Here is a 10,558-nt window from a genome sequence, read left to right as displayed (position 1 = left end):
GCCAGAACAGTGGTCCCAGCACCGATCCCTGTGGAACACTACCTCCCACCTATTGCCAGAACAGTGGTCCCAGCACCGATCCCTGTGGAACACCATCTCCCACTTATTGCCAGAACAGTGGTCCCAGCACCGATCCCTGTGGAACACCACCTCCCACCTATTGCCAGAACAGTGGTCCCAGCACCGATCCCTGTGGAACACCATCTCCCGCCTATTGGCAGTCTCCGAGTAGCTACTCTTAATCCCTACTCTGTTTCCTGTTTTGTAACCAGCTTGCTATCCACAACAGTATGTGAGATCTACAAGATGACCAAGTCAGGCCGTGTGGAGTGAAGGGCCAGGCAGCAGAATGGATGGAAAGATGGCTGCAAAACAGAAATCATTTGTTGAAGTTGAGGGCAGTTTGTTGCCATATTTCCATCCATTCTGTTACCTGACCTTTGACTCCACACGACCTGACCATGGTCATTTTGTAAGAGGGTACATACTGCAGACACAGTGCACCAGAGGTGGAGGGGGTGGATATTGAGTCCTGTGGCAGGGGCGCTGATTTCTCAGTCAGTTTTGTGGCAGCGCTCGTGGCGTTTTTCACCACGTTCCAATTTTTAAAATAAAAATCTTATTGCCAGTTTATTAAAGCCATTAAAAGCCTCTCTGATAGGGGTCACAATAAAATGAGGCCTCATAGCTTTCCATCAGAGTTAGAATCCCAGTTAGAAAGCATTTAGTGACTGAGCCAGACTGGGCCGGGTCTAAGGTGTGAGTTAGTGATGGAAAAGTGGTGGCCAGCGTACTTGGCCCCAGGGCTGAGAACCCGGGCACTCGGGTTTCTGTGACATTGATTGATGAATTTTGTTCATTGCTCAGTCTCAGTCGCAATGGTGGGTCATCTTACTGTCCAGCGGAGGCTGGGGTCCCCAATGGAGGGCTCTCTATGCAGGGGTCATTCCCTGCACCATTGGGGATCTGGGGTGGAGAGTGTTGCACGGAGCAGTCGTGTACAACAGTTTTTATTATTATTAATAACTTTTATTTATAGGGCGGCTCTAACATAGTAAAACAGCCCAAGGAGCTTCACAGCAGTGTAACAAGACACAACAGATACATTTGACACTGAGCCATAAAAGAAATTAAGGCAGATGACCAAAAGCTTTGTTAAAGAGATAGGTCTTAAGGAGCATCTTAAAGAAGGAAAGAAAGGCAGAGAGGTGGAGAGGTTTAGGGAGGGAGTTCCAGAGCTTAGGGCCCAAACAGCTGAAGGCACGGCCACCAATGGTTGAGCAGTTACAATGAGGGATGTTCAAGAGGGCAGAATTTGAGGAGTGCAGAGGTCTTGTGGGGTTGTGAGGCTGAAAAAGACAGGGAGGGGCAAGGCCATGGAGCGATTTGTAAACAAGGATGAGAATTTTGAAATCAAGGCCTTGTTTAACCAGGAGCCAGTGTAGGTCAGAAAGCACAGGGGTGGTGGGTGATCGTGACTTGGTGCGAGTTAGGACATGGGCTGCTGAGTTTTGGCTGACCTCAAGTTTACGTAGTGTAGAATGTGGGAGGCCAGCCAAGAGTGAGTTGGAGTAGTCAAGTCTAGAAGTAACAAAGGCAAGAATGAGGGTTTCAGCAGCAAGAGAGCCGTTCTTAACACCCTTCCAGATTCCAAGGCTGGGTTTGTTTTTTGCAGCCTAGAAGAGTCCATGGCCCATGTATATATTCAATGTGAGAGGTTGCAGTCCTTGTATAGTTACCTGAAGGGCGTGCTCCTCAATTTTTGGTTCCCCTCCCTTTCCTCCCCTGAAGGTGCTGACTCTGGCTGGGTTCAGTTCTACACTCACTGGTTCCCCTCCCCTGAAGGTGCTGACTCTGGCTGGGTTCAGTTCGACACTCACTGGTTCCCCTCCCCTGAAGGTGCTGACTCTGGCTGGGTTCAGTTCTACACTCACTGGTTCCCCTCCCCTGAAGGTGCTGACTCTGGCTGGGTTCAGTTCGACACTCACTGGTTCCCCTCCCCTGAAGGTGCTGACTCTGGCTGGGTTCAGTTCTACACTCACTGGTTCCCCTCCCCTGAAGGTGCTGACTCTGGCTGGGTTCAGTCCCACACTCACTGATTCCCCACTTTTTGTGAAGTGCACCTGGCACTTTATTAAACACACACAGCAGAAGCACATTAATGTGATGGGAGATCACTGACACACAAGCAGCCAGTAGTGTGGAGACTCCTGAGAATCCGGTCCCTTTACAGCCAGTATTTACAGGAGCTGGGACACGGGAAGAGTCCCATTAAAATCACTGATACATTTGTTAACTAAAAATAGTAATTTCTCCTCCATTTACAGACACTCCCTGACCAGTCCCCATTTCTCCTCCATTTACAGACGCTCCCTGACCAGTCCCCATTTCTCCTCCATTTACAGACGCTCCCTGACTCGATGGGGATTTCCCGGCATTTACTGGTTGTCTCGGGGTTTGTGTCTGAAACTGGCGGGTAGTTGTGGGGAGGCGGATAATGCGGAGTTTGTCTCTCGGGCCTGGGCCCGCACTCGGTGTGTGGAAACCCCCCCCAGGGGTTAGGAAGAGCGGGGCGGGGCCGGAGCTAGTCGTCAGATGGTCCTCCAACCAATCAGTGTGAGGGGCAGGGCTTGTGCCACTCAGTGGGCGGGGCTGAGCCCGGATCTCCCACATTGGCTGAAACACTGCATCATTTTTAAAGTTGATTTATCTTGAGAAAACGGGATCTTTCTGTTGTGGCTTTAAACAGATGAAATGCTGTGGTGCGGAGCAAACATTCCAACATTTATTTGTGAAATGTATTCATTCAGGACAGACAGCAGGGTTTCAGGAAATGCAGGGGATGTTGTGTAGATGGATTGTCAAAAGGTGTTTGATAAGGTGCCGGACAGGAGGCTTGTTGATCAAATTAAGGCTCAGAGTATTAAAGGGAGTGGGACAGCTGGATAGGAAGTTGGATTTAGGGCAGAAAAGAGTAGCGGTTAATGGAGGTTCTTCATAGAAACATAGAAAGTAGGTGCAGGAGTAGGCCATTCAGCCCTTTGAGCCTGCACCACCATTCAATATGATCATGGCTGATGATGCAACTTCAGTACCCCATTCCTGCTTTCTCTCCATATCCCTCCATCCCTTTAGCTGTAAGGGCCACATCTAACTCCCTTTTTAATGTATCTAACGAATTGGTCTCAACAACTTTCTGTGGTAGAGAATTCCACAGGTTCACAATTCTCAGTGAAGAAGTTTCTCCTCATCTCGGTGCTAAATGGCTTACCCCTTATCCTTAGACTGTGAACCCTGGTTCTGGACTTCCCCAACATCGGGAACATTCTTCCTGCATCGAACCTGTCCAATCCCGTCAGAATTGGAGGGCGTAAACAGTGGAGTCTCCCAGGGTCAGTGTTGGGACCATTGCTCTGCTCGATGTAGAGAAATGATCTGGGCTTAGGTATATGGGGCATATGATCAAAATCTCCAGTTAATGCCAAAAAGGACCCATGGCCAACTGAAGCCGACTTTAAGTGCCTTCATTGTCAATACACAGGTTAGTAATTGGAGCATGTAAATGTGAAATGAAATTTAATGCAGAGAAATATGCTGTGATAGATTTTGGGAGGAAGAAAAAGAGAGGAAATGTACATTAAATGGTAAAACTTTTAATGGAGTAGAGGAGCAGAGAGATTTAGGGTTGTAAGATTCTAGCTAATTCCTTGTCTTATTAAGGATCGAGAGTCTAGTGTTAGAACACAAGAAATAGGAGCAGGAGTAGGCCATCTGGCCCCTCGAGTCCGCTCTGCCATTCAATAAGATCATGGCTGATCTGATCCTGGCCTCAACTCCACTTCCCTGCCCGCTCCCCATAACCCTTCACTCCCTTATCTTTCAAAACTCTGTCTATCTCCACCTTAAATATTCAATTATTATTAGCAACTTTAACATAAGAAATATAATTTGAGCAGATCCTCTGTGCTCTACCACATCAGAGTAAAGATGCAAGTCCTGCGTGTCCACAGTAACTGACACCAGGTCAGCCCGCTGGATGCCCTGAGCTTGATCTCCGGTGTCTCCAGTCCCGACTGCCCCCTTACATCAGTCTCCCCTCACTTTTATACCCTGCACTGATCCACCTCTGGCACCAGACTCTTCTTTGCCTTCCCAGCTGGGTTTGGAAAAGACAGCTGGAACTTCTCTCATTTGTGATTTACAAGGTCACTTTCCCTGGTTCCCAGCAGTTACTTTTCTTCAGTAATTTTCTCAATATCCCTAAACTCTCCTGCCTGCTGTTAGTTGTTATTTCTTATAGTTCCACAATTATAGGTATCAACATCACACATTATAATCGAATCTATTGTGTTACTCACTCTGGTTTGAGCTTACATTGTGGTTACTGACAGACAAACTCTGTTCTTTCCCCCGATCTGATTACAGATTGCAACAGTGGGTTCAGTGAATGGAATGTCTGATCAGTGTTGCCATGGTGACCTGTCTGCAGTGAATCGATTGTGAGTTTCTAACTCAGACTAAACTTCTCTTTCCCATGATGCACATTTAAGTTAAAGTCAATGTATTTTAGCCATTTTATGTTGATAAAGTGGTTAAACAGCACATGGGGTCCTAGGTTTTATAAATAGGGGTGTGGAGTACAAAAGGGCAGAGGGCATGTAAACCTGCACAAATCATTGGTTAGGCTGAAGTTCGAATATTGTCCGGTTTTGGGGATCTTACACCAGGAAGGATGTCGAGGCCATGGAGAGGGTGCAGAGAGATTCACTGAGATGATACCAGGGAAGAAAGGCTTTAGTTATCAGGGGAGATTGGAGAAACTGGGGCTCTTTTCATTAGAACAAAGGGTAATTGGAGATCTGAGGGAGGTGTTCAAAGTTTGATCAGGTAAATGAGGATAAACTATTTCCACCAGTCGATGAGTCAGTAATTCGAGGGCATCAAATTCAAATCATCACCAAAAGGCTCAGACCATGGGAGGAACTATCGAGCACACTGTACAACAATGTTCGGGACACTCACTGTCCCTCCAGATCTGTGTCCGGGGGAGGAACTGATGGGTTTCTCTTATCTTTGGGTTAACTGATGTTCTCATCGAGGTGATGGATGTCTGTGGCGGGGAATGGGGTATTCTGAGCACCTAGTGTCCGCCATAAACACTCTCCAGTCAGGTACAGCACGGGTTAGATACAGAGTAAAGCTCCCTCTACATTGTCCCATCAAACACTTCCAGGCAGGTACATGGACATGTTACCAATACCTTCTCTGGATACCAAGGCTAGGAGAGACACTCTGGAAGGTATGGCGAGCTGCGGTTTGTCCATGAGAGTAACCGAAGGTATGAGAATTAAAATAATCACAAGTAATGATCGAGTGTCAGTCGTGGCTCAGCGGTAGCAGTTTTGTCTCCGAGTCAGTAGGTTGTGGGTTCAAGTCCACCTGTAGAGACTTGAGCACAAAATCTCGGCTGACATTCCAATGCAGTACTGAGGGATTGCTGCACTGTCAGTGTTGCCATCTTTCGGATGAATCGCTGAACCGAGGCCCCATCAGCCTTCAATCAATATCACTAAAACAGATTATCTGACCAGTATCACATTGCTGTTTGTGAGAGCTTGCTGTGTGCAAATTGTCTGCCGCATTTCCTACATTGCAACAGTGAATGCACTTCAAATGTACTTTGATGTTTTTGTACCTCATTGGCACTTTGGGACATCCTGAGGTCAGGTAAGGTGCCACATAAGGACAGGTCTTTGTTAAATGGAGAAAAGTTCCAAAAAAGGAACAGTCGGTAACAGGATATCAATTAGTCTCCTCTTATATTGGAGAAATCAAGGAATCGACACACTGTGTTGGAACCAAAGCTGATTTATTTGTCAGATATCCAGAAAATAAAATTCCAGCCCAGTTACAGGAGAAACACAGCCCAACTGTCAGAATGAACACGGTTCAGTCCCGATGTGATTCACAGCAGAATCCAATCCCTGCAGTCACTTGTGAACTCACTGGTGTTTCAGCAGGTGGGATGGGGCAGTGAATCCCTTCCCACACTCAGAGCAGGTGAACGGCCTCTCCCCAGTGTGGGTACGTTGGTGTTTCCTCAGATCACTTCTGCTTTTAAAGCTCTTCACAGTCATAACATTTAAATGGTCTCCTATTGGTGTGAACAACTTGGTGTGCAGTGAGATTGCATGACTGAGTGAATCCCTTCCCACACACACAGCAGGTGAACGGCCTCTCCCCAGTGTGAACTCGGTGTCTCAGCAGACTGGATGACTAACTGAATCCCTTCCCACACTCAGAGCAGGTAAACGGCCTCTCCCCAGTGTGGATACGCTGGAGAGCCAGAAGGTTGGATGAATTTGTGAATCCCTTCCCACACACGGAGCAGGTAAACGGTCTCTCGTCAGTGTGAAAACGCAGGTGTCTCAGGTGGTGAGATGATTTCATGAATCCTTTCCCACACACACAGCAGATGAACGGTCTCTCTCCAGTGTGAATTCGTTTGTGATGAGTGAGGTGAGATGAACAAGTGAATCTCTTCCCACACTCTGAGCAGGTGAATGGCCTCTCCCCGGTGTGAACTCGCTGGTGTTCAATGAGGTTGGATGAAATAGTAAATCCCTTCCCACACACAGAGCAGGTGTACGGCCTCTCCCCAGTGTGACTGCGTCGATGAATTTCCAGCAGGGACGGGGAACGGAATCCCTTTCCACAGTCCCTACATTTCCACGGATTCTCCATGGTGCGGGTGTCCTTGTGTTTCTCCAGATTGAATGATCAGTTGAAGCCTGGTCCACACACAGAACATATGTACAGTTTCTCCCCGCTGTGAATGGTGCGATGTTTTTTCAGGCTGTAACTGGTTAAAGCTCTTTCCACAGTCTGCACAGGAACACTCACTCGGGTGTGTGTGTCTCGGTACTTTTTCAATCACACTGATGTTTGAAATCTTTTCCCGCAGACAGATCAGACAAACATTTCTCTTTCCGCATTCAGAGGCCGATGATATTCATGTTGCGGTGGATCGAGTGACTGTCAGATCTTGGTGATGTTTGGTGTGAGTTTCCCATCTACAAATCTTCCCTTTCTAATCCCCTGTAAAAGGAGTTTACAAGAGTCATCACTAAGGACAGGATAGAAATTCAGAACAGTCAATTCTAGTTTCTATGGTACACACATTCCTCTCTGGTGTCTCCACAGCTGTAAATCCCCGTCACACACACTATCCCTACTCCCCATGCTGAAATCCAAACCCATTACATCATCTCCAACATTTTTTCCTTCTTGCTGAAGGTGCTGACTCTGGCTGGGTTCAGTTCTACACTCACTGGTTCCCCTCCCTCTCTGACCCTGAAGGTGCTGACTCTGACTGGGTTCAGTTCTGCACTCACTGGTTCCCCTCCCTCTCCTCCCCTGAAGGTGCTGACTGGCTGGGTTCTAGTTAGGCCACAGCTAGAGTACTGTGTGCAGTTCTGGTCACCACATTGCAGGAAAGATGTGATTGCACCAGAGAGGGTACAAAGATTTACTTGGATGTTGCCTGGACTGGAGAATTTTATCTATGAGGACAGATTGGATAGGCTGGGGTTGTTTTCTTTGGAACAGAGGGGAGACCTCATTGAGGTGTATAAAATTATGAGCGGCCAAGATAGAGTGGATAGGAAGGACCTATTTCTCTTAGTAGCAGGGTCAATAACTGGGGGGCATAGATTTAAAGTAATTGGTCGAAGGTGTAGATGGGATTTGAGATGATTTTTTCACCCAGAGGATGGTGGGAGTCTGGAACTCACTGCCTGAAAGGGTGGTAGAGGCAGAAACCCTCATAGCATTTAAAAGTACCTGGATGTGCACTTGAGGGGCCAAGATAGAGTGGATAGGAAGGACCTGTTTGCTTTAGCAGAATGGTCAATAACTCAGGGGGCAGAGAATTAAAGTAATTGGTAGAAGGATTAGAGGGGAGACCTAAATGAGGTGTATAAAATTATGAGGGCCTGGATAGAGTGGATAGCAAGGACCTATGTCCCTTAGCAGAGGGATCAGCTGTGGCTCAATGGGTAGCACTCTCATCTGAGACAGAAGGTTGTGAGTTCAAGTCCCACTCCAGAGACTTGAGCACAAAAAAAAATCTAGGCTGACACACCAGTGTCGTGCTGAGGGAGAGGAGCCGACTTTCGGATGAGACATTAAACCGAGGCCCCGTCTGCTCTCTCTCTGGTGGACGTAAAAGATCCATTGGCACTATTTCGAAGAAGAGCAGGGGAGTTATCCCTGGTGTCCTGGCCAATATTTATCCCTCAATCAACATAACAAAAATAGTTTATCTGGTCATTATCACATTGCTGTTTGTGGCAGCTTGCTGTGCTCAAATTAGCCACCGCGTTTCCCACATTGCAACAGTGACTATGCTCCAACAGTACTTCGTTCTCTGTAAAGAACTTTGAGATGCCAATCGTCGTGAAAGGCGCTGTATAAATGTAAGTCTTTCTTTTTTGTGCCGTTACCTACAGGGCTACAGACCAAGAGCTGTAAAGTGGGATTAGGCCAGAGAGCTCTGTGCCGGCTGGCAGGGACACGATGGGCCGAATGGCCTCCTCCTGTGCTGTAAATGTCTGGGATTCTATGTCGTCACAGGTCTCACCAGCAGTCGCACTGCCTGATGGGTGATTGACAGCCCAGAGTCCACGCCTGCGCCCCGGGAACCGTGTCCGGCACAGCGCCTCCCTCTCGGTCGCAATGGAAATAACCGCGCATGCCCAGAGGACACTAACCGCCCCCTCCCCCCACACTCGGATCCTGTGGCACGGAGTCGGCATGGGGCCTTCCGGGGAAAGGCGTTTGTGTCCGTTTAAGAGCCGCAATCGGAGTTTTCTCCGCTCCGATTGGGTAGAGAATTGCGCGGGGGGGGAGGAGGGAGGAGGGAGATAGGGAGAGAATAAAGGGAAATCCAAACCTGAGAGTACGCACATCCGGGTCCCGAGACCAGTTTCCACCAGTTTGGCGGAACGCGCTCGCAGGACACGTGACACGGGCCCATGGCCTGATTGACGGGAGCTTCCGACCAATGGGGAGCGAGCGGGGCGGCCTGGAGCAGCGATCCGGCGGGTCCTCCAACCCACAATCAGGGAGCCCGAGGGGCGGGACTTGCACCGTTGATTGTCTGAGCCGCAGCGCGCGACTTTGTGCAGTCCCTTGTTCAGGGCCTTAAATATATTCAATGACCCAGTCTCTACAGCTCTCTGGGACGGAGAATTCCACAGATTTACAACCCTCAGAAGAAATTCCTCCTCATCTGTGTGTAGGAAGTGTATCCGCCTCGAGCTCTTGACGGTCCGCGTTGCAGAATTGGAGCTGAGGGTGGATTCACTCTGGAGCATCCACGATGCTGAGAATGACGTGAGTATCACGTGTAGTGAGTTGGTCTTACCGCAGGAGAAGGGTCCACAGCCAGATAGGGAATGGAAGACCAGCAGGAAGAGCAGTGCAAGAAAGATAGTGCAGGGGTCCCCTGTGGTCATCCCCCTGCAAAACAGATACACTGCTTTGAGTACTGTTGGGGAGGATGACTCATCGGGGGAGGGCAGCAGCAGCCAAGTTCATGGCACCGTAGGTGGCTCTGCTGCAAAGGAGGGCAGGAAAAAGAGTGGGAGCGCGATAGTGATAGGGGATTCGATGGTGAGGGGAATAGATAGGCGTTTCTGCGGACGCAACCAAGACTCCAGGATGGTATGTTGCCTCCCTGGTGCAAGGGTCAAGGATGTCTCGGAGCGGGTGCAGGACATTCTGAAATGGGAGGGAGAACAGCCAGTTGTCGTGGTGCACATTGGTACCAACGACATAGGTAAAAAAAGGGATGAGGTCCTACGAAAAGAATTTAAGGAGCTAGGAGCTAAATTAAAAAGTCGGACCTCAAAAGTAGTAATCTCGGGATTGCAACCAGTGCCACGTGCTAGTCAGAGTAGGAATCGCAGGATAGCGCAGATGAATACATGGCTTGAGCAGTGGTGCAGCAGGGAGGGATTCAAATTCTTGGGGCATTGGAACCGGTTCTGGGGGAGGTGGGACCAGTACAAACCGGACGGTCTGCACCTGGGCAGGTCCGGAACCAATGTCCTAGGGGGAGTGTTTGCTAGTGCTGTTGGGGAGGAGTTAAACTAATATTGCAGGGGGATGGGAACCTATACAGGGAGACAGAGGGAGACAAAAATGAGGCAAAAGCAAAAGACAGAAAGGAGATGAGGAAAAGTGGAGGGCAGAGAAACCCAAGGCAAAGAACAAAAAGGGCCACTGTACAGCAAAATTCTAAAAGGACAAAGGGTGTTAAAAAAGCAAGCCTGAAGGCTTTGTGTCTTAATGCAAGGAGTATCCGCAATAAGGTGGATGAATTAACTGTGCAAATAGATGTTAACAAATATGATGTGATTGGGATTACGGAGACGTGGCTCCAGGATGATCAGGGCTGGGAACTCAACATCCAGGGGTATTCAACATTCAGGAAGGATAGAATAAAAGGAAAAGGAGGTGGGGTAGCATTGCTGGTTAAAGAGGAGATTAATGC

At 48.5% G+C, this 10,558-nt stretch overlaps 1 pseudogene; it reads right to left on the bottom strand.

Annotated features, from left to right (window-relative positions):
* Positions 1-5,852: 5,852 nt before the first annotated feature.
* LOC139245312 (zinc finger protein 664-like) lies at positions 5,853-9,344 on the bottom strand (annotated as a pseudogene).
* Between the last annotated feature and the right edge of the window lie 1,214 nt (positions 9,345-10,558).

This window comes from Pristiophorus japonicus, unplaced genomic scaffold (assembly GCF_044704955.1).
Source record: "Pristiophorus japonicus isolate sPriJap1 unplaced genomic scaffold, sPriJap1.hap1 HAP1_SCAFFOLD_2182, whole genome shotgun sequence".
Lineage (NCBI taxonomy): Eukaryota > Metazoa > Chordata > Chondrichthyes > Pristiophoridae > Pristiophorus > Pristiophorus japonicus.
The sequence above is the reverse complement of the archived record's forward strand: the minus strand, read 5'-3'. Positions and strand labels throughout refer to the sequence as shown.